The 24,209-nt window shown below is 48.4% G+C and overlaps 1 long non-coding RNA gene across 1 annotated transcript in view; it reads left to right on the top strand.

Annotated features, from left to right (window-relative positions):
- Positions 1-24,209, top strand: part of LOC137430559 (uncharacterized) — a 40,541-nt gene that overhangs the window by 426 nt on the left and 15,906 nt on the right. The gene's annotated exons all lie outside the window — the stretch shown is intronic.

Here is a 24,209-nt window from a genome sequence, read left to right as displayed (position 1 = left end):
AAAGTCTTCACAGGTAGCAAGCAGCAAAGGCATGACTGTCTTCCTCCTGAGGATAGCATTCCTTTTACGCTATTCTGAATTTCCATTTAAATTGGTGAAAAAAACATTTTCCTCTGAAACCTTGCTTTGAGACAATAAAATGAAAGGACCCAGGGACAAACATTAGATATGGTCAGTTTATATTTACAACAACATCTATTCAGCCTTGCTCAACTCTGCGTGGCATTTAGTTGTGTGAGACAGAACTGCAATTGTTGTTTGTCTTGGAGAAAAAAATGAAAAGTTTTAAAGCTGGATTGAAATCAAACATTTGATATATCACGACATTCTCGATATATTTATTGTCCATGTTCCTTGGTTTGCATCACTTCTTCATGCGTTTCTTCTGCCTCTTTCAAATTATTTGGTGTCATATTGATGACATATTGGCCTCCATAAGAATGATTGCAATTTTTAAAGTGTTTGACACTGACGAATGTGAAGGTTGAAGCCATTTTGGCCAGTTATCTAGATATTAAAGATAAGTCCAGTCCTACACACTATACAGTACTGTCAAATCTACTTTATTGTTATTGCCTCCACCACCGGAGGTGGACCGAGGTTATGATATCTCAAAAGGTTATGGACAGATTCTGATGAAACTGGGTGGACAGGTTGGGTGCCTGACAAGGTCGAATTGATTTGATTTTGGTGAAGATCTGGATCCGAGAAGTTTTTATTTTTCAGTCATTCTTCATCATTGAGAGATTGGGCCAAAAACGATATTTTGAAAAATTGAAATGCTCTATATAATGCTGTATATCTCGTGTGCACTGAATGATGTGAGGCTCTGTTGTGTGTGTTTACTTTGGCGTTTTACACCGCAGTGAACGAGAGAGACTTGTACATCGACCCGTCCTCCACGATGTCTGGGGTTTTTTTGTGGTGGAGCATGAGGGAGTCAAAGAGATTGCTCGAGGGAGTTTAGGATAGAACTGCCTGACGAGTGTTGATTATGAAAAACATTTACTGTGTTTACTTTGAAAAATTTTACTCTTTACCTTGGAAACTGTACTTTTAAAAGCATTTACTGTTATTCATGAGAAAGGAGAGGAACAGGCCAAAAGGAAAGGAATGGAGACGATGGGGGGAGGGGGAGGACGAGAAGGGGGGATGGATAGAATGGAGAGAGTTCAGGGGAGTGGAGTGGCTGCAGGAAGGAGTGAGGTGTGGAGGTAGGGGAGTGAGTCATGTGTGAGGGAGAAGTGAGTTGGGCGGCAGAAAAGAGTCGAGTGGTGTGGAGGGGTCAAGTGTTGAGGTTGAAAATGAGAGAAAAGAGGGAGGGGCTGGCAAAAGAGGTGTGTTTGTGTGTGTGTGGTGCGGCTGCACGCACACACATTGTGACAGCAGGCTTGTGTAGTACTAGTAGGTCCAGCAGGGAAGTTATGACCAGGGGTCACAAGATAATTATGTGGGGGAATTGCAGGGACAATGTCCTCATCGAGTACAAGGAGAGGTTGAGAGCGAAGTATGAGGAACTTGATGAAGCTGGAAGTTTGGAGAAGGAGTGAAAAAAGTATGGAGAGGAATATATGAATGAATGATCGTTTTAAGGCCATTTTCCCCGCTAGAGCGGGGGTTAGCCTTGCAGGCCCCATGACAATCATGGTACCCTGTTTGAGGCAATGTTTTTTATGGCCGGATGCCCTTCCTCACGCCAACCCTTGGTCGCCTCTTACGATGCGCAGGGATACGGTGTACCTATTCTAAACCGGGGTACACACCGGGTTCATTCATCCCAGCAAGCTGGTACTCAATTTGCCGACCTCGGAAGGATGACAGGCTGAGTCAACCCCCCTGGCGTTAATTCAGCGATCAATCGGGATTCGAACCCAGGATCCTAGGATCCCAAGCCGGCACCCTAACCGCTAAGCCAACACCAGGACTCAGGAGAGGAGAGGAGAGGCATTTAGAGGCACTCAGGAGAGGCATTTAGGGAAATTGCAGAAGTTTTGTATGGAAGGACATAAATCAGGAAAGGGTACATTGTCGATTTGGAGCAGAAATCAGATATGGTGGAAGGCAGTTGGGGAGAAGAAGGAAGGATATAAAGGACAGAGAGGGATAACTGAATGCAGGGCTGCTGCACCTGTATGGGCAAAATAATAAAGCAACAAAGATTGCTGTGTATTAGGTGAGGAATGATGTGGAAGAGGAGGTGTATAACAAGTTGGAAGAGGATGGTGGAAAGAAGATGTTCTATAAACTGGCTCATCACAGTGATGGGGATAGCAACGACATGAAGGGGTTATAGTCCTTGAGCCCAGACCCCAATTTTCACATATTGGTACCACCCAGAGGGACCAAACCAAATTGCTATTTTCAGCTTGCTAGATGTCCCTAGTTTACATTTTGGTATGATAGCCTTTGTAGATGAGTAGCTTAATGGTGGTTATCACCTCATATGTAAACATACCCTTGTGGCGGGAATGAAAACCCACTGGCGTGATGACTTCATTCCGCGCACCAAGTGGGCGGCGGCCACGCCCGAGGGGTAGGGGTGGCCGCGGGATATACACCGGGTGCGCAGCCCGGAGCGCTCCAGTGTTACAGTGGAGCTCTGAAATAAAGACTCTTTAAACCTACCGCGTTGTCCGCTTCCTCCTTGCAAGCAAGTAGCGCGCGTAACACCGCGCTTCATTGGTGACCTCCGACATTCTGGTAAGCCGCCGCTGACCACCCGAACCCGCCACAGCAATGGCAACCAATGCGGTCTCCATCAAACTACCCGAGTTCTGGGAGGCACAAGCTGAAGTTTGGTTCCTGCAGGCAGAAGCCCAGTTCCAACTTCGAGGCATCACGGTCGACGAGACCATGTACTGCCACGTGGTCGCCTCCCTTGGGCCCGGCGCGGCCGCCCGCGTCGTGTCGGTCCTGAGGAATCCACCGGCCGACGGCAGGTACGAGGCGATCAAGCGCCTCCTCCTCGCCACGTTCGGCCTCACGGTGGACGCACGAGCCGACCGCCTCTTAGACCTTCCCGAGCTCGGTGACACGTGACCATCGGTCCGCATGGACCATATGTTGTCGCTGATGGGCGACGAAACCCCGACCGCTCTGTTCCGGGTGTTATTTCGACGCCAGCTGCCGGCACGAGTCCGCCTCGCGTTGGCCGGTTCTACGACAACGGAACCCCGCGCTCTCGCTGCCGAGGCCGACAGGTTCTTCGCGGCTTTGGACACGCAGGCGAGTTTTGTCGCGGCTCCCGGGGCTGCTGCTGATGCACCACACCTCGTGGATCTCGGGGCTGCTGCTGATGCACCACACCTCGTGTCCGCCGCCACGTCCCACCCACCACCACCGCCGCCGCGAAGAAAACCGTGGCCTCCGCCGCCGCAGCCGCTCACCTGGTGTTTCTTCCACGCCAAGTTCGGCCACGAGGCTCGGCAGTGTCGCCCGCCGTGCTCATTCGGCAGGTCGGGAAACGGGCGAGCCGACACTCGGTGGCGGCTTTGAGCATCGGCAATTCAAACAGCCTCCTGTACATAACGGACACCTTGTCCGGGCGCTGTTACCTGTGCGACACGGGAGCGCAGGTGAGTGTCGTTCCTGCCGGTACGTCCGACAAGCAAACCGCGGGCCGGGGTCCCGCGCTGCTTGTGGCCAATGGTACGTCCATACGCACGTACGGAAAACGCTGTCTCTCTCTGCGGTTCGGAGGGCAGGTTTTCCGGTGGTCGTTCGTCACAGCCGACGTGCCCATGGCATTGCTCGGCGCGGACTTCTTATGTGCTCATGGATTATTGGTGGACGTAAAGCACCGAAGGCTTGTCCAGGCGGAGACGTTCAGCTCGCTCGCTTGCGCGCTGCCCCGCTCGTTGAGCAGCTCACAGAGCGGCTCGTCGAGCGGCTTGCCGAGCGGTTCCGTTCCGGCCAGGTTCATCTGTACACTTCTGGCAGCGAACGAATTCACCCGCCTCCTCACCGGTTTCCCGGCCCTCGTGCGGCCCACCTTCTCGGCGGGGGCCGTTAAGCACGCGGTGGAACACCACATCCCCACCGCCGGGCCACCGGTCTACGCCCGCGCACGCCGCCTCGAGCCGACGAAGCTCGCCATAGCTAAAGTGGAGTTCGCTACGCTGGAGCCGCTCGGCATCGTGCGGCGCTCCGAGAGTGCCTGGGCGTCGCCGCTCCACATCGTGCCCAAGCCCGGGGGGGGGATGGCGACCGTGCGGGGACTACCGGCGCCTCAACGACGCCACCAACCCCGACCGCTACCCCGTCCCCCACATACAGGACTTCTCCGCCCGGTTGGCGGGCATGTCCTTCTTTTCGAAGGTGGACCTCATACGCGGCTACCATCAGGTCCCCGTCAGGCCGGAGGACATCCCGAAGACGGCGGTCATCACGCCATTCGGACTGTTCGAATTTCTTCGGTTTGAAAAATGCGGCTCAGGCGTTCCAGCGACTTATGGACAGCGTCTTCCGCGACTTGGATTTTATATACGTCTACCTGGACGACATCCTCGTCGCCAGCGCGTCCCGCGAAGAGCACCTTCACCATCTCCGCACGCTCTTCGAACGTCTGGGCCAGCATGGCCTCATTGTGAACCCCGCTAAGTGCCGGTTTGGCGTCGCCGACATCGACTTTTTGGGGCACCGCGTCACCAGGCACGGGGCCGTCCCCCTACCGGCCAAGGTGGAGGCGGTGAGGGGGTTTCCGCGCCCCCGCACGATCAAGGGGCTCCAGGAGTTCCTGGGCATGGTAAACTTTTACCATCGTTTCCTGCCCCGCATCGCGCAGCTCCTGCGTCCCCTCCACGAGGCCCTCCGATGGAAGCCGGGCAAAGGTGACGTTACCTGGACCGAGCAGATGGACGCGGCGTTCGCGGGTGCGAAGCTCGCCTTGGCTAACGCCACCATGCTCGCGCACCCGGCGCCCGATGCACCGATCGCCCTCACCACCGACGCCTCGGACTACGCGGTGGGCGCGGTGCACGAGCAATGGGTGCGTGGTGCCTGGCAACCGCTGGCGTTCTTCAGCCGGCAGCTTCGCCCGCCCGAACGCCGTTAGAGTACCTTCGACCGCGAGTTGCTCGGGCTTCTCCTGGCTGTCAGGCACTTTCGCCATCTGCTCGAGGGCCGTGCGTTCACGGCCTTCGTCGACCACAAGCCGCTGGTCTTCGCGATGGGCAAGGTCACCGAGCCGTGGTCGGCCCGGCAGCAGCGTCACCTCGCGGCCGTGTCCGAATACACGACGGACATCCGGCACGTCGCGGGAAAGGACAACCCGGTGGCGGATTACCTTTCCCCGTCCGTCACCCACGCAGTCCACCTTGGCATCGACTATGCCCGGATGGCAGTGGACCAGGCCGCCGACCCCGGTGTCCAGGCCTTGCGGACCGCCGTCATGGGCCTCCGCGTCACCGAGGTGCCGTTCGACGGCGCGGGCACGGCCCTCTTGTGTGACGTCTCCCTCGGGCGGCCTCGCCCCATCGTGCCCGCGGGCTGGCAGCGCCAGGTTTTTGACGCCATCCACGGCCTGTCCCACCCGGGCACGAAGGCCTCCCAGAGGTTTAGTCGCCGACAAGTTTGTCTGGCATGGCCTCCGGAAGGCCGTCCGCGGCTGGACCAGGACGTGCCTCGCGTGCCAGCGTGCGAAGGTGCACCGGCACACCCAGGCCCCGTTGGCCCCGTTTACGGTGCCGGAACGTAGGTTCGACCACGTTCACGTGGACCTGGTGGGACCTCTGCCCCCCTCGCGGGGTTTTACCCATGTCCTTACCATGGTGGACCGCACCACCCGGTGGCCGGAGGCCGTGCCTTTGGCGGCGACGACGGCGGCGGACATCGCGCAGGCATTCATCGCCACCTGGGTCGCCCGGTTCGGCGCCCCCTCGGACATCTCGTCCGACCGCGGCCCCCAGTTCACCTCGGAGCTCTGGGCCGCGGTCGTGCGGGGGCTCGGGGTCCGGCTGCACCGAACCACGGCCTACCACCCCCAGGCCAACGGCCTGTGCGAGCAGTTCCACCGCTCGTTGAAGGCCGCGCTCCGGGCCACTCTCTGCGACGGCGGCTGGGTCGACAGGCTCCCCTGGGTCCTGCTGGGCCTCCGGACGGCGCCCAAGGATGACCTGCGCGCATCCACGGCGGAGTTGGTCTTTGGACAACCGCTGCGGGTGCCGGGCGAGTTCCTCCCCGACCCCACGGCACCATGGTCCGCGGCGCAGGAGCGCTCTGCGCTGCAGGAGACCACCCGGAGGTTCGCCCCGGCCCCGGTGCCGACGGTGCACCAAGGGCACCCACCCACGCACGTCGCCCCGGAGCTTCGCACTGCGGAGTATGTCTTCGTCCGGCACGACGCCCACCGGACACCACTGCGGCCCCCGTACGACGGGCCTTTCCGCATGCTGGAGACCGGGGTGAAACATTTCACCTTGGACATCGGCGGTACTCCCGACCGCGTCTCAGTGGATTGCCTCAAGCCGGCCCACCTCGACGTGGACCACCCACCTCCGGTGGCTCGGCCCCCGCGTCGAGGCCGCCCCCCAGCGGGCGGACCCCTGGCACCGCCCTGCCCCGCCGGCACGCCGCCCCCCGGTCCGCCACCCATCCCGGGTACAGCCGGGGGCATCCCAGCTGGCATCCCTGCACCCCGGACGCCGCCGGTCGACAGGGGGCGCTTCGGCCGGGTCATCCGTTTGCCCCGCAAACTGGCCCTCCAGGTGCACGGGAATTCTGGGGGGGGCGCGTGTGGCGGGCACGAAAACCCACTGGCATGGTGACTTCATTCCGCGCACCAAGTGGGCGGCGGCCACGCCCGAGGGGTAGGGGTGGCCGTGGGATATACACCGGGCGCGCAGCCCGGAGCGCTCCAGTGTTACAGTGGAGCTCTGAAATAAAGACTCTTTAAACCTACCGCGTTGTCCGCTTCCTCCTTGCAAGCAAGTAGCGCGCATAACACCGCGCTTCACCCTGCGCAAAAAAGACGAAACACACGTTTTTCCTTGTACTTTACGCTAAGAATAACAACTTTATTAAGATAGTTAGGAAAGAGTCAAAAGTATATTTTGAGTTATTTTTCAGTAGAAAACAATCTTAAAATGTGTCTTTTTATGAACTGGGATGTTTCACACACTTGAAGGTAAATTGAAATAAATGTGTTCATTCACTCAATGTTGTTAGTTCTGGCAATGTCATTTCAAAGAACTTTTTATATTTACATGGATTCACACCCTTATTCTGTTTAGAAAAGCCTAAATAATAAAATAAAACCAATATGTCACTTATCATGTCATCACTTAATAACCCAAGTCAAAATTGAAATTTCTGTTACCGTGATACACACTCTCATACATGACTGTACACTGCCAAGTTAATCAGTGTCATCATCATTGTCCGAGTCTGACAACTCTACTTCCAGCTCTTTTTCTCTGGCTTGGTTGGTGCAGGTTTGTAGTTTGCACATGTCTGTGCACTTCAAGCTATATGCCAGGCAGGTACAGTCCGGTAGTTTGCATGAGCGCACACATTTGCAGGACAGCAACTGGAGCACAGCTTCTGGTGCAGGTGATCCATGCATCCACTGCACAGCAAGCTTGCCCTCTTCATCTGTGGTCCAACCACAGTCCTTGGGGTCAGGGATGAATGGGTGACTCTGCAAACATCTCCTCCAGATGGCCGCTTGATAGTTCGCACGGAGGGCATGCAGGAAGAGACAGTCCTCACAGGGAGGCAGCTGGCTAGACTCCACTTCACCACGTCTCGCACAGAACAGTTGGTAGCGAAGCTTGTTGACTGTGGCAGTCTGTGCAGAAGGCATGTAGAGATGGCAGGTGACCTTTTGGAGTTTACTGAACAGCTCCCCAGATACCTCCCATGACTGACCAAGTTCAGCAAAGGCCTCCAGATAGGTCTTGTCAGACTTCATTCGCTTGAAGGCAGCCAACTTGCCACGTCCAGCAAATGCGCTGACTGTATCACAGCCTGTGTAGCCATGCATACCAATCAGTGCCTCACACACCTCACCTCCCAGAGCATGGCTCAGCTTCTGGATGTCAAGGTATCTTGTCCTGGCCTTGGTTCCGCACTTCATGTACATGGGACATGGGATGGACTTGGCAACAGCCAGGCACAGCACGAGGACATCTGTGTCTTCTGCACTGATCACAACGGACCTGATGCCAGATTCTGCTGCATGAACACCATGTAGTAAGATGCGGGTGTCAGCTTCTTCCTGTGAGGACTTTAGCTCTGTGGCCTCCTCCCAGTGCTCTTTCGACAGTTTGTAACATTGATGTCCACAGGTCACATACAGTAACTTGTCAAGCTTCTGCCTGTGTTCTGGCCCCTTCCACGTCTGCACAAGGAACTCGATCAAGCTGGTCTTGTTAGATGAACTGGAGATGAACTTTCTCCACTGTTGAATGTTGTGCCCAGGTGCTATGGCCTTGAACTGCAATGCTGTGTCTCCTCCCCTGTTGACCCTTTCCGCATTTTTGATGGATGTGTCTCTGTAGACATCGAAGACGACATCAATGCGGTGGCTCTTTCCACCTTCGTGGAGGACTTGAGACAGTGCTGATTCTGCCAGCTGTGAGAAGGTCTTTTCATTTCCTTTCAGTTTATGGACTAGGCTCATCCCATCAATGACTGTTGCTGAGGGCTCTGGGATGACTTCTGCTGGAGAAACATTCTTTTCCAACTCCCTGGCAAGGGCAGCTTTGTTGGTCTTGCGGAGAGACCCATCACCATTGGCCAGAGCCCATGGCAGGGGCCTCAGTGGATGAGCCAGCACGTCACTCATGTGTCGTTTCCTGCTTTCGGCAACAAGTATCATCTGGCCAAACAGTTTCCTGTCAGCTTTGATGACTACTTCTTTGGCAGAGCTTTTACTACATGACTTCTTTCTGATGTCTGAAAACGTCTTCAGCTTCTTCTTTGACATCTTGTCATGAAACGTTGTAGCTGGGGCAGCTGCTTCCAAGCGCTCTTGTTTGAATGTTTGATATGCCACCTCTCCTACCTTGCGGGTGTCGAGAAGGTCCTTGGCAACTTCTGCTGGGGCCACCGCACCAGTTGACAGACTGACAAGCTCTCCATGGTCAAGGTTGAATGAATTCAACCAGCCGGTTTCCATCAGTGGAACCATGGACTGGATGTCAGCCTCATCTCTTCTGATTCTTGGCATCTGTAGGTCAGGATGACTGAAGTTGTCATGTTGGCCTACATGAACCATGTCCCTTAGCTGTCTCATATAAGTGCTTTGGTACTCAGATGTCAGGTAGTATCTAGCCACAGCTCCAGGTTTCAGGCTGAACCCTTTTGTGCCTCCAGGTGTCTGGGTGTCCTTGTTGACAGTCTCTTCGATCGTCTGGTCCACAGGTATCCGCCCAAAGGGATTCTTGCAGCCGATCTGCACAGAAAACCCACCTTGCATAAAGTGGGCATGGATGTCAGGATGTTCGATGGGTAGCCGAGACATTGTGGCATAGTAATAGGTCAGGAACCGGGCGTAGTTCACCTTGTCATAGGCAAAGCACCAGGGAATCATCTCTCGAATAGCTGCCAGGTGAGGCATCCAGTTACCTTCTCGAGATGCTCGGATGAGGCCCAGCATAATCTCAACCATGTCTAGGTAAGACATCCAGAAGGCTGCAAGGCTGTTCTCATCTCTGAGGGAGTTCAGGTAGGTTTCGAACAGCTCCAAGATACGTGTGCATGATTCATCCTGAAGCAGGTCCTGGAAGGATGCTTGGCAAACATTGTTGTGGAACTCTCCAATGCTCTTCAGGGCTTCCTCTAGGTGTTGGCTGTCTTCAGGATGAGTGTTCTCTATCCACAGAAGGAAGCCTTTCCAGGCAGGCCTCATCAGTGCTTCATATGCAGTCTTGTGTGCTCTAACTGCCTGGTTGTACCTGCGACCTTCCATCAGCCCAGCCACAGACCCTTCTGCAATGACACCTGATTCAACAAACACATCTCTGAGTCCTGTATCTTCAAATCTCTTCCCTAGGATGGACAGGAGGTTGCAGATTGTGTGGAAGACGCCCATCCTGATGATGATGTTCTTGAATTTGTCATGTTTCCACACTATCTCAGCAGCCTTGGCAAAGAGTGCTTGGTCAAACACACAGACGATCTTGTTGAGCTGTAAAGACTGCATGATGCCAAGTGTTTGCTCCAGTACGTCATTCACAGTTGACATCTCAGTTGCAGGAGCATTGATTGTGGCAAGGTAGCTCACAGTGTCCTGGATCACTGTCACATCATTGCGGATCTGGATGTTGAACCCTGTCCAGCTGCTTATGGTCTGGTTCTCAGGATCTGACATTCGAGTCAGGAGCCATACATGGTTCTTCTTCTTTGCATCTTGAACTTCTTTGTTTGTGTCGGAATCAAGGGTCTCAGTCTTAGGTGGCCCAGTTCGCTGTCCAATATTGTAGGTTGGTAGCATCAATGGGGCAGGACTGATGCTCCTCTTCTTGGATTTGCTGACTGCAGGCAGGACCTTCTGTGGCATGGGCCCTGCAACTTTGGGTTGGACAGCAATGCCATTGACCCTGTGAGAGGTGCCTTCTCCACTCAGTGTCTCTTCAAGACGGTCAATGTTATCCCAGGCCAGGGTGGTAAACACACCAGGATGCATGTCTTCTGGCAGTGGTATGTCCTCTGCTGAGCGTTCCAGCTTCTGGACACAAAGAGCTGCGTCAATCTCCTCTACTTGGGAGTAGGAAATAGCATGGCCAAGACGATTCAGACTTCGTATCAGTTCTGTGTTTCCTGTCAGTGACTTCACAGCAAATGGGAGGAGTATGTGCTTGGGTGGCTTAGTCTTGCCACAGGTGACAGCAAAGACTAGATCACTGCCAAAAGAAGCAGCAAGACGCTGGACTCTTTCAGAGGGATTTGCACACTCAGTATCCCCAGTCAGCAGGGTATACAGGAACTTTGTGACAGCTTCAGGGATTACACTTTTCTGTGTATCACGTGGCCATGACTGTTGGACATCTTGTTTCTTGATCTGATTCCTCAGCTGTGTGGCTGCTTTGGTGAGGACATCCATGGATTTGATAGACTGTGCTTCACGGAGATCTTGCTTCATGTTGTGGGCTTCCTTGACAAGGTCATCCATTGACAGGCTGTCTGGATAGAGAAGCACCCTTCCTTTCTCATTTGAGACAAAGTGAAGTGACCCTTCCAGCTCACTTTCAAGCTTGCGACGAACATGCTTCTTTGTCGAGGGTTTGATCTTGGTGATGCCATGGGAGTTCATGGATCTCTCAAGCCTGGCTGTGAGGTCTGTTAAAGGCAATATTTCAGGGTTTGGGAGGAATTCAGTCCTCACATGCATGAACAGTTCCTCATCGGCTTGTCTCTCTGTCTCCTCATAATCTGCTGCCTCACTCTCTTCCTGTTGTACTTCGGAAGAGCTGGTAGAAGACACTCTTCTTGTGTACTCTTTGTAGCACGTCTTGTGGTAATTCCCCTCTGCGGCAACTAGGTCTCTGCTCAGCAATGCAAGCACTCTTAGATCACATTTCTTTATTGCCGCCTTGCGGATGGTGTCGTCTGCTCGTAACTCAAGACACTGCATAAGAGGTTCCCTTGATTTTTGTCCTTTGATGTATTTCGGCTTCTGGCAGAAGATGCAGATCTTGTCATACAGTCTTGAAGTAGGCCTACTTGGTGCATCTCTGGTCCTGGATGATGATCTTCTGGAAGCAGCTTCTGTGGGTTCAGCACTGGCACCTTTGGAGAGGATCGAGTCCAAAGACTTCTTCATGGTAAACATGCTGCGGCATTTGCGATGGTACTGTACCTGAGGTACTTCTCCTTCTTTTAGTCCTTTTGCCAAGTCAAGGACTGGGGCATGCTGTCTGATCTCTGCAGCCCGGAGCAAAGCCTTCCATGAATCCAGGTCCCTCAATGTCACCAGGGAATCAGAGTCATCGTCTGAGCAATGAATAAGACAGTTTGTGCACGGCCGCTTCTTCGGCAGGGTGGTACCTTGATCCATCGACATCACTCTGATCACTATACAACACTATCTGCAACATACAAAAAGATAATATTGGTTAAGATATTAGTTTTGAAAGAAAAGATAATATAAGTATAATTGGTGAAAAAAAACGCTTAAATCTACCTGTAATTCAAAATGTTAAGTTTCCAGCTGAAGAGAAATACAATTATTGCAGGCAGTAAACACAATACAATGTAAAAAATAGTGTGAATCACATTTATTTTGCATTTTGCTTTTTAATCAAAAGGAAATAACCTTATTTGCATTGTTTTAATCCACATTGGTGGAGATAGAAATTTGACACTGGCGTATCTTTCATTTTTTGCAAATTACACAATCGCACTAATGACAAAAAAATGAGTTTTAAAAATTATTGACAAAGCTACTTATCTCAAAAGGCTATCATATCTTATTACACTCATATCAACCCTATAAACATTTTAGTACTACTTTGGTTTGGTCCCCCCAGGTGGTACCGATATCTGCTCTGGCCCATGGACTATTAGGGGTGTTGATCAAGTATGGTGGCGGGAGTCGAGTGACAGAGAGGGGCACAGTATATTGAAGGTGTGGAAAGGATATTTCAAGGAACTGTCGAGCCAGGCAGAAAGCAACGGCCAGCTAGACCCTCCGTGTTATGTAGAGGGGAACGTGGAGGTATTGGAGATCACAGAGAAGGAGATGTGGACAGCAGTAAAGAGGAAGAAGAATGGAAGAGCGCTAGGCATTGATGAGGTGTTTACAGAGATGATAGATTCTGTGGAAATTCTGAAGAATTGGAGAACAGGGATAATTGTACTGATTTGGAAGAGGAAGGGCAATGTTCAATATCCTGGAAATTACAGGGGCATTACACTCCTTAGTTATGTCATGAAGGTACTGGAGAGGATTCTGCATGGGAGGATAAAGGAAGAGTGTGGAGATGGAGATTGGAGAAGAGCAACAGCAGGTTAGAAAGGATAGGGGATGACGGATTGGATGTTCACACTGAGAGAGCTGGTGGAGAAGAGATTGGAGGTGCAAGGTGAAATGGCATTGGAATTTGTGGATCTGGTGAAGGCCGACCACACTGTCCTGAGAGAGATGGTGTTGGCGACACTGAGATGGATGGGAGCGCCAGAAGCAGAAGTTAGGTTGGGGGAAGGGATATACAAGAGAATGGAGGGAAGAGTTTTGGTTGGTCCTCGGATGTTGGAAGAGTTCATTGTGAACATCCGTTTGAGGCAGAGAAGTTCTCTCAGCCCACTCCTGTTTATCATGGTGATAGAGCTGGTAAGTAGGAAAGTGAACATGAAAGTTATTCTGAGGAGGATGCTGTACATGGATGATCTGGCTGTTGTTGCAGAGAATATACAGGAAATGCAGGAAGTACTGGGGGAGTGGAAGGAGGCATTTGAGAAACATGGGCTGAAAATGAGCATGGAGAATATGGAGGCTATGGTGGTTGGGCAACAGAGAAAATAAAAGATTATCAGGTTAGAGGGGAAGGAGATCAGACAGGGAAATAGGTTTGAGTATCCGTGGGAAACAGTGGATGGTAAGTCGGCAGCAGAGGTGTGGAGGAGGATTCAGGTGGGTGCCAATGTATGGAGGAGGTAGTAATATCAAATAGAAAGATATTGTTACGTTTGAAGTGGGGTTAGAGATTACCTTAGCACATATAGAAGTGTATAGAGTAGTATGGTCCATGTACGAGTAGTTAGCCAATCTCGATGTAATAAGCAGGAACACAACAGCTGAAGGATTGTCTAGTTTGAATGTGCACTATAGAGAGTGGTGCGTTGTAATAAATAGCAAGGATTTAAAGTGAAGGAAATGTGTGTAAAACCTCTTTTAATCCACTGGGTGGCATAGAAGAGCAAAGAGGAGAGTGAGGCAGATCGTGTTGGGGCTCTGCCAAGCAAGGGAGAGGGGCGCTGGGGACAGAGCTATGAACGCCTCGAATGGCAAAGGGTTGTCCGGGGAGCATGGGGGAGGAGCTTGAGAGGCGTCAAAAGCACACTCAAAAAGGCACTGCTCATCTGCTTGCCAGCTCACGTTCCTCCCTTCGCTCTGTGCCTCTTTCGTCTGCCTGCTGCCTGTTCATTGTCCTCCCTCAACTACCTCATCACCTCCCCATGGCCTGCTCACACCGCCTGTCCGTAGCTGTTTCAGCGCTGCCCCCCACTCCTTCGCCGTCCTCACTACCAGAGATGTCACACAGTTCTGTTGTCTTTCCCCATCTGTGATTGAGTCTGGAGTGAGGTGCCTTAGATTTCTTTAGAATCATTTTACCTCACTGTATATAATTATCTGCTTGTTTCGTGTTTTCCCATTTTCCCTTCCCCCATCCCACCATCAAATTCCCTGCTGTTGGATTCAATCTTCCCTGTTTTGTTGTGTTCAGGAATAAACCCGTTGGTTTTTCAAGAGTTAAGGTATTTGGAACGTCTTCACAGGAGTTAAAACCGTTTTGGTACATTGTGGGATTTTAACCTCCCGCCGCAACGTGATCGATGTCAGTTGAGCCGTTGGTGCTACAATATCGAGGAAATTGAAAGGGAACGTTTTGGTAACTTATGTGACGCGGCCTACATTTACAGTGTTGAAACAGTGGGGCTGACAGAGTGACAATGACGGAGGTTGCAGGTCTGCAAGAACAACTGAGTCAGGAGGATTGCATGAGTGAAGAGGGTGGAGAGGAGGATGGATGACCTGATGGTGGAGATTGGTGTACAGATAAGCTTGATGGGGAGATTGGTACAAAGCCAGCTGAAGTGGATTGGACACTTGGTGCAGATGCAGAAAGAGAGAATGGCAAAGAGAGTGGGTAGGTCGAGGAAGCAAGGAAGGAGGAAGACCATGGACGAGATGGAATAATTGTGTGAGGAAGGATATCAATAAGGTAGGGATGGTTGGAGAGTGAAGAGAGATGGCTGAGGACAGGGGGAAGTGGAGGAGTATTGTGGTTGATGCAGAGCAAAAGCTTGGTATCATTGGACCTTACCCATAATAAAGGGAAGAAAAAGATTTTAAAAAGTTGTGGACAGTTATGACAAAACTTGGTGGATGAGATGGGTAAGTGACAAAAACAAGCCGATTCGATTTTGGTTCAGGTCCGGATATACAGTGCATTCAGAAAGTATTCAGACCCCTTCACTTTTTTCACATTTTGTTATGTTGCAGCCTCATGCTGAAATCGTTTAAATTCATTTTTTCCCTCATCAATGTACACTCAATACCCCATAATGACAAAGACAAAACAGGGTTTTAGAAAGTTTTGCAGATTTATTGAAAAGAAAAAACTGAAATATCACATTTACATAAGTATTCAGACGCTTTGCTATGACACTTGAAATTTAGCTCAGGTGCCTCCCATTTCTCTTGATCATCTTCGAGATGTTTCTATACCTTGATTGGAGTCCACCTGTGGTAAATTCATTTGATTGGACATGATTTGAAAATGCACACACCTGTGACCTGTCTATATAAGGTCTTTTTCTCACAGCTGACAATGCATATCAGAGCAAAAACCAAGCCATGAGGTCGAAGGAACTGCCTGCAGAGCTCAGAGACAGGATTGTGTCGAGGCACAGATCTGGGGAAGCCTACAAAAACATTCTGCTGCATTGAAGGTTCCCAAGAGCTCAGTGGCCTCCATAATTCTTAAATGGAAGAAGTTTGGAACAACCAGGACTCTTCCAGCCGGCTTTCATGTGTCTTTCACTGAGGAGAGGCTTCCGTCTGGCCACTCTGCCATAAAGCCCAGATCGGTTGAGTGTTGCAGTGATGGTTGTCCTTCTGGACGTTTCTCCCATCTCCACACAGGATCTCTGGAGCTCAGCCAGATTGACCATCGGGTTCTTGGTCACCTCTGTTACCAAAGCCCTTCTCCCCCGATTGCTCAGTTTGGCCGGGCGGCCAGCTCTAGGAAGAGTCCCGGTTGTTCCAAACTTCCTCCATTTAAGAATTATGGAGGCCACTGTGCTCTTGGGAACCTTCAATGCAGCAGAGATTTTTCTGTAGGCTTCCCCAGATCTGTGCCTCGACACAATCCTGTCTCTGAGCTCTTCAGACAGTTCCTTCGACCTCATGGCTTGGTTTTTGCTCTGATATGCATTGTCAGCTGTGAGACCTTATATAGACAGGTGTGTGCCTTTCCAAATCATGTCCAATCAATTGAATTTACCACAGGTGGACTCAAATCAAGGTGTAGAAACATCTCAAAGATGATCAAGAGAAATGGGAGGCACCTGAGCAAAATTTCAAGTGTCATAGCAAAGGGTCTGAATACTTATGTAAATATGATATTTCAGTTTTTTCTTTTTAATAAATTTGCAAAACTTTCTTTAATCCTGTTTTCTCTTTGTCATTATGGGGTATTGGGTGTAGATTGATGAGGGAAAAAATGAATTTACGATTTCAGCAAAAGGCTGCAACATAACAAAATGTGATAAAAGTGAAGGGGTCTGAATACTTTCTGAATGCACTGTGGATGCGGCCTATTGGTGGGATACATCATGTAAACTGTTCGGTCTGGTGGAGGTATTGCTCTAATTGCTCATTATCGTCTTGTTTTTGATCTTATCCCTTTTGTCTGTGTTTTAGTTTGGGTTATTGGGTTAGGCTTGATCTTTCTCCAGGGGTTATACTTGGTCTCCACCTCTGGACCTCTAGTGCGAATCTGCGGTCCAGGCCTCGGCCGCGTTGCACGGCATCTCCCCGTGCCACTGCAGTCAAGTCCCCTTCATTCTTCTCTTCATCCCCCGACAAGCACCCAACTCCGAGTATCCTCTCTTTTGTCACTTGCTGCCCTCATATTAATTTCTTCCATGTCATCTTTAATAAAATATTTGTGGATCATCGACATTACTCTTTCAAAATTAGTAGAGTGGGATCATCTCTGTTCTGCCGGCCAATTTTGTTGACTTCAGTTGGTTCAACAATCTTTTTCCCTTCCCTTTCATCCCCAAGCTTCAAGCGTGGAATGTAGTTTGCAATAAAGCATGATTTATTTGTCCTCCAAGCTCCAGATTTCCTTATTTCAGCCTCTCATCTGGAGCTTTACCGTTGGTGGTTGTGGGGCAGGTAGCACCTTCACAGCATATCGCCCAGGTGCGGATCTCTGCCTCACTATGACACGATGTTTTGTCCCATTTGAGAAAGTGGTCTTTTTTTTTATCAGCGCACATTTCGGCTGCACGATGTGGCTGTCTGTATGTTCTTCTTCAACACACTATTTGTCTCTCCCTGACTCTCCACTATCCTGGAAAGTGTGTGTGTGTGTGTGTGTGTGTGTGTGTGTGTGTGTGTGTGTGTGTGTGTGTGTGTGTGTGTGTGTGTGTGTGTGTGTGTGTGTGTGTGTGTGTGTGTGTGTGTGTGTGTGTGTGTGTGTGTATGTGTGTGTGTGTGTGTGTGTTTTTTTTTTGTTTTTTTTTAAATATACAAGATCGAGGCTCGTGTAAGAGCTAACAATTCCAAAAAACAAAACGGACACACAAAACATACAATAAAGGGAGCGGGAGACAAGATGGGGAGAGAGAGGGAAGCACACAAGTACAACAGTAGAGAACAGGGACATCGGGAGATCTGTGGGAGGGAGAGGGCTTGGGGGAGGAGGCATGGGAAGGCCGGGGGGGGGGGGGTGTTTTTGTGTTTGTGTGTGTGTGTGTGTGTTTGTGGTTTTTTTTTCCGTTTTTTAAAATATACAAGATCGAGGCTCGTGTAAGAGCTAACAATTCTAAAAAACAAAACGGACACACAAAACATACAATAAAGGGAGCGGGAGACAAGATGGGGAGAGAGAGGGAAGCACACAAGTACAACAGAAGAGAAAGGGACATCGGGAGATCTGTGGGAGGGAGAGGGCTTTGGGAGAGGAGGCACGGGAAGGCGGGGGGGGGGGGGGGGAGGGGATGTGTGTTTGTGTGTGTGTGTTTTGTGTGTATGCTTGTGTTTGCGTGTGTGTGTGTGTGTGTGTGTGTGTGTGCACGCTCTTCCTAGAAGTCAGGCCAAAGCAAATGAATAGACCTCATTTTAAGAGGCATTTAAAGACTCTCATTAAGGATCTTCCTTTATCATGTCTCTTGCAACCCTGCATTCCTAAACATATTGCCTGCTTATGGATCATTCAGTATGTAACTAATCAGATAAAGGTAAATGTGGAAATGCGCTGCCATCTAGATGTGAGACAATAAATACCAATTAATTACTTTGCTGTTACAAAATTAGAAGCAATTAGAATCCCCAGTGGCACGTGATTAAAAGTAGAGTCAAGCAAAATCATGTCTACGACGAGTACTCGGGGTCGTCAGTACTTATTTAGTGTAAAAGTAGATACGGTACACATGACGATTACCATGACAAAAGAAAAGGCCCCCTTTGAGGGGGTATGTAGCACAATGTTGTATGAGATTTTCAATTCTGAATGACAGTATGTTCAAAAATAAATTAATGCAAAGCACTGACATGATAAAATAGCCAGGTTAATCACACTGATAATGATAGTCAACTTCTAAAGATATAATGTTTCTTAAAGGGCAAAGCTAGATTCAATGTCACATAACGTACAATCATAATAAACATGGGCCCAATTTTTGTGTAATAAAAAAATAATTGTTCACATTAAAAATAGAAATTACATTTAAACTGGGAATATCGAAATGACGGAGGAATGCTAACAAGGCCTTTTGCCCATGTACCGTAGGTGTGTTTACAATGAGCCATTTTTGCTCATCCTGGCACATTTAACCTGCCGTTACTTGCACAAAATCTGTAATTAAAATCGTCTTTTTAACATAATTTTCAGTATTTAAATGGAACAGTACAAATTTAATAATGGTCAACCATAATTGTTCTGTTCCTGAATTCAAATTGGACTCACGTAAATACAGGAAAAGGAGAAATTTTCTTGGATGAGAGGTTTTTGGGTTCGTACCATTTCCGGTTAGTATAAACTGGCAGCGGCAGTGATATATCACACACACGGATGCTTCTCCTTTTACCAATAGATACAAAAAATTTGTATAATTTATTTTGGTGCCTCGGAACCAAACAAAAAATATATATTTATAACGGTCCTCACAGCCGATACACCTCCCATTTACAACCCCCCTCCAGACCCCCTCCCCCTCCTCCCAAACATGATTAATAGTAAATATAATCATTTAAAACTTATCCTGTGCATTGACAAGCCCGGATATGACCTTCCCATCAGTGTTCAGAGGCACCTAAACCAGATACGGTGTCTCCCTTTGGGAAGTACCCCTGAATGTTGGGAATGATGGCATCACCTTTCCAATTGCAGACTGCATTAAATAAATCACCAAGGATGCTTTCTTCACGTCAGGTATTCCCGCAAGGTTCAAAGTCCACTCACTGACAGGGCTAATCGGAGAGGTCGGGTGGAACATGCCGTCCACAGACCTTGCACGGGTCCACATTGTCGGGCGTTTTTGCACTACGAGCTGCAATATATCAACTTTTTGAGTATGTTGATTGGAAAGTTATCCAAATCTTTCGTTGTGCAGATGCCCACTGCTTTCTCTCAGGTACCTTTACAAGTATTTTCAGCTTGATTTAGAAACTTTGTGAGCCATTTTAGGAAATAATCAAATTTTAATTAAAAATGCATTATACATTCCCTGCCCTGCTGACCATTGTTGCTCAGGGTTTCTGCACATTCACGCTGAACATTCTGGGGCAAATTACGTCATTTCAAAAGTTGCGTATTTATCCACCAATTTTTGTGGGAATTCCTTCATATTTTCTTATTTGTAAATAAATATTTGAAACAGTGGAAGGAATTTGAAACAGAATATTTGAAACGGAAGGTAACAGGAGATATTTCAAACAGAAACTTACTCAACCTGAACATCAACATTTGATGTTAAGGATAAGCAGAAGGTATTCATTGAGTATACAGTCACGTGAAAAAGTAAGTACACCCCATGTAAAGTTTTTGACTTTTTCAACATATTTCAACATATGGCTATTTGATCTTCATTTCAACAATATTGATAGATAAAGGTGATATAATATAACAAATATCATGAAACATTTCCATTTTGTAGTCCATTGTATAATTTAAATAAACATAAATGCAAATTTTGCATGTGGAAAAAGTAAGTACACCCCTACATTTATCACTACTTCAAATACCTAAAATTAGAATCAGGTGCACCAGCTCAGGTGCAAATGATTAGAACATCGTTAGAGAGGATCTTGGAGGAACCTGTCTTATTTAAACCTCAGACATTTAGTTTGGTTTGCTCTTTGTTGTTGAAGTGTGCAGCGTCACCATGCTTAGATCAAAAGAGCTCTCTGAGGCCTTCAGAAAGAAGGTTAAAGATGCCTCCGAGTCTGGGAAGGGATTTAAAAAGATCTCCAAACAATTTGAAATCGATCATTCGACTGAACGGAAGAACATTTACAAGTGGAGAAGATTCCAAACAACTGCCAGGCTGCCCCAGCAAGTTCAGCCCAAGAGCAGACCGCAAGATACTGAAAGAAGTCTCTAAAAACCCCAGAATGTCATCACGGGACCTTCAGGTAGCTCTTGCCACTGTTGATGTCAAAGTGCACGAGTCTACCATTAGAAAGAGGCTGCACAAATTTGATCGACATAGGAGGTGTGCCAGGATGAAACCTTTGCTGTAGAGAAAGAACATCAGGGCAAGACTAAAGTTTGCCAATGAGCACGAAGGCAAAGACCAGCACTTCTGGAACAATGTGCTCTGAACAGATGAGTCAAAGGTAGAGCTATTTGGCCACAGTACCAGAAGACATGTTTGGCGAAAACCAAAGGCAGCATTTGACGACAAGAACCTGATACCAACTGTAAAGCACGGTGGTGGAAATATTATGGTTTGGGGCAGCTTTGCTGCATCAGGGCCTGGGCAGCTCACCATCATAGAATCCACTATGAATTCTTCGTTTTACCAGAGGGTGCTTGAGGATAATGTGAGGCATCTGTCGGCAGTTGAAGCTCAACCAAAGGTGGAACTTGCCACATGACAATGACCCTAAACATACCAGTAAATCCACCAAGGAATGGCTGAAAAGAAAGAAATGGAGGGTTCTGGAATGGCCAAGTCAAAGCCCGAATCTAAATCCCATCAAGATGTTGTGGGGGGATTTGAAACGAGCTGTGCATGCAAGAAACTCCTCAAACATCGCAAAGCTGAAAGAATTCTGAATGGAGGAGTGGGCAAAAATTTCTCCCAGTCGATGTCAGAGACGGGTAGACAGTTATAAGAAACGCTTACTTGTGGTTGTTTCTGCCGAAGGGGGCAATACCACCTATTTGAGCCAAGGGTGTACTTACTTTTTCCACATGCGAAATTTGCATTTATGTTTATTTAAATTATACAATGGACTACAAAATGTAAATGTTTCATGATATTTGTTATATTGTATCACCTTTATCTATCAATATTGTTGAAATGAAGATCAAATAGCTGTATGTTGAAATATGTTGAAAAAGTCAAAACTTAACATGGGGTGTACTTACTTTTTCACGTGACTGTATAACAGCACAAGAGTCAGAATCGGATCAGTGTCGGAATAAACAGAACCAAGTGAATAAATAAATGAGCAAGCCAAAAGCATTATATTCAAGAAACCTATGAAAGGCAAGAAACCAAAGTCATCTAATAAATACCAAGGCATTTTTAACTGCATACTGGGTAAAGAGCAAGTTAAGATAAATGTGGGCCCAATAAGGGATAGCAAAGGGAGATTGGCTAGTGTTGGAGTGATATGGAAAGTTCATTATTATAAGGCTGTTAGTTTATGTTAAGGCATCTGGGCATGCAGTATGTCTGGTACAGTAGCTAAACAGATCAAAAACTGACAGTGAATGGATACAGCATGTCTGGTACAGTAGCTAGCCAGATCAAAAACTAGCTTCGTGAATGGATACAGCGTGACTGGTACAATAGCTAACCTGATCAAAAACTGGCTTAGTGAATGGATACAGCGTGTTTGGTGCAGTAGCTAAACAGATCAAAAACTGGCTGCGTGAATAGATACAGCATGTCTGGTACAGTGGCTAACCAGACAAGAAAACTGGCTTAATGAATGGATACAGTGTGTCTGGTACAGTAGGTAACCAGATCAAAAACTGGCTTAGAGAATGGATACGGTACAGCGTGTTTGAGTACAGCAGCTGAACAGATCAAAAACTGACTTGGTGAATGGATACAGCGTGTCTGGTACAGTAGCGAACCAGATCAAAAACTGGCTTCGTGAATGGATACAGCATGTCTGGTACAGTAGCTAACAAGATCAAAAACTGGCTTCGTGAATGGATACAGCCTGTCTGGTACAGTAGCTGGCCAGATCAAAAACTGGCTTAGAGAATGGATACAGCGTGACTGGTACATTAGCCGGCCAGATCACAAACTGGTTTAGTGAATGGATACGTGTCTGGTACAGTAGCTAACCATATCAAAAACTGGCTTCGTGAATGGATACAGCGTGTCTGGTACAGTAGCTAACAAGATCAAAAACTGGCTTCGTGAATGGATGCAGCATGTCTGGTGCAGTAGCTAACCAGCTCAAAAACTGGCTTTGTGTATGGATACAGCGTGTCTGGTACAGTAACTAACCAGATCAAAAACTGGCTTCGTGAATGGATACATCGTGTCTGGTACAGTACCGCAGCTAGCCAGATCAAAAACTGGCTTCGTGAATGGATACAGCATGTCTGGTACAGTAGCTAACCAGATCAAAAACTGGCTTCGTGAATGGATACAGCATGTCTGGTACAGTAGTTAGCCAGATCAAAAACTGGCTTAGAGAATGGATACAGCGTGTCTGGTACAGTAGCTAAACGGATCAAAAACTGGCTTAGTGAATGGATACAGCGTGTCTGGTACAGTAGCTAGCCAGATCAAAAACTGGCTTAGTGAATGGATACGGTACAGCGTGTCCAGTACAGCAGCTAAACAGATCAAAAACTGACTTGGTGAATGGATACAGCGTGTCTGGTACAGGTGCGAACCAGATTAAAAACTGGCTTAGTGAATGGATACAGCATGTCTGGCACAGTAGTTAGCCAGATCAAAAACTGGCTTAGAGAATGGATAGAGCATGTCTGGTACAGTGGCTAAACATATAAAAAACTGGCTTAGTGAATGGATACAGCGTGTCTGGTACAGTAGCTAGCCCGATCAAAAGCTGGCTTGGTGAATGGATACAGCGTGTCTGGTACAGTAGCTAAACAGATCAAGAACTGGCTGAGTGAAGGGATACAGCGTGTCTGGTACAGTAGCTAGCCAGATCTAAAACTGGCTTAGTGAATGGATACAGCGTGTCTGGTACAGTGGCTAAACAGATTTTAAAAAACTGGCTTAGTGAATGGATACAGCGTGTCTGGTACAGTAGCGAGCCCGATCAAAAACTGGCTTAGTGAAAGGATACGGCGTGTCTGGTACAGTAGCTAAACAGATCAAAAACTGGCTTAGTGAATGGATACAGCGTGTCTGGTACAGTAGCTAAACAGATCAAAAACTGGCTTCGTGGATGGATACAGCGTGTCTGGTACAGTAGCTAAACAGATCAAAAACTGGCTTTGTGAATGGATACAGCATGTCTGGTACAGCAGCTAAACATATCAAAAACTGGCTTAGTGAATGGATACAGCATGTCTGGCACAGTAGCTAAACAGATCAAAAACTGGCTTTATGAATGGATACAGCATGTCTGGTACAGTAGCTAACCAGATCAATAAATGGCTAAGTGAATGGATACAGCGTGTTGGTACAGTAGCTAAACAGATCAAAAACTGGCTTAGTGAATGGATACAGCATGTCTGGTACAGTAATTAGCCAGATCAAAAACTGGCTTGGAGAATGGATACAGCTAGAGTCCCTGTATAAAGAGAGTTGCGCCATGCGTTGACCCGAGATTTCTGGTCACGTGATTTCGTGGCGCCATTTTGTGTCTAACTTCACCGTGCGTGAACGTCAGCTTGGTACGGGAATGTTGTTTATTGCCAAACAAAATGACTGGTTGTTCTGCTTTTGGTTGTTCAAACCAATCTGGGAAATATAAGATGTATAGATTTCCAAGTGATAAAGTCAGAAGACAAATTTGGGAAACGAAAGTCAGACGAAAGAGCTGGAAAGCGATCGACTCCTCGAGACTCTGCCAGGTAGGCCCACGCCGCTTGATGATCGATGTTCAAAAGCAATTCTATCTGCTCGGTTTTTTTTTGGTTGTCTGT

This window comes from Myxine glutinosa, chromosome 7, assembly GCF_964187855.1.
Source record: "Myxine glutinosa chromosome 7, kmMyxGlut1.1, whole genome shotgun sequence".
Taxonomy (NCBI): Eukaryota; Metazoa; Chordata; class Myxini; order Myxiniformes; family Myxinidae; genus Myxine; species Myxine glutinosa.
The sequence above is the reverse complement of the archived record's forward strand: the minus strand, read 5'-3'. Positions and strand labels throughout refer to the sequence as shown.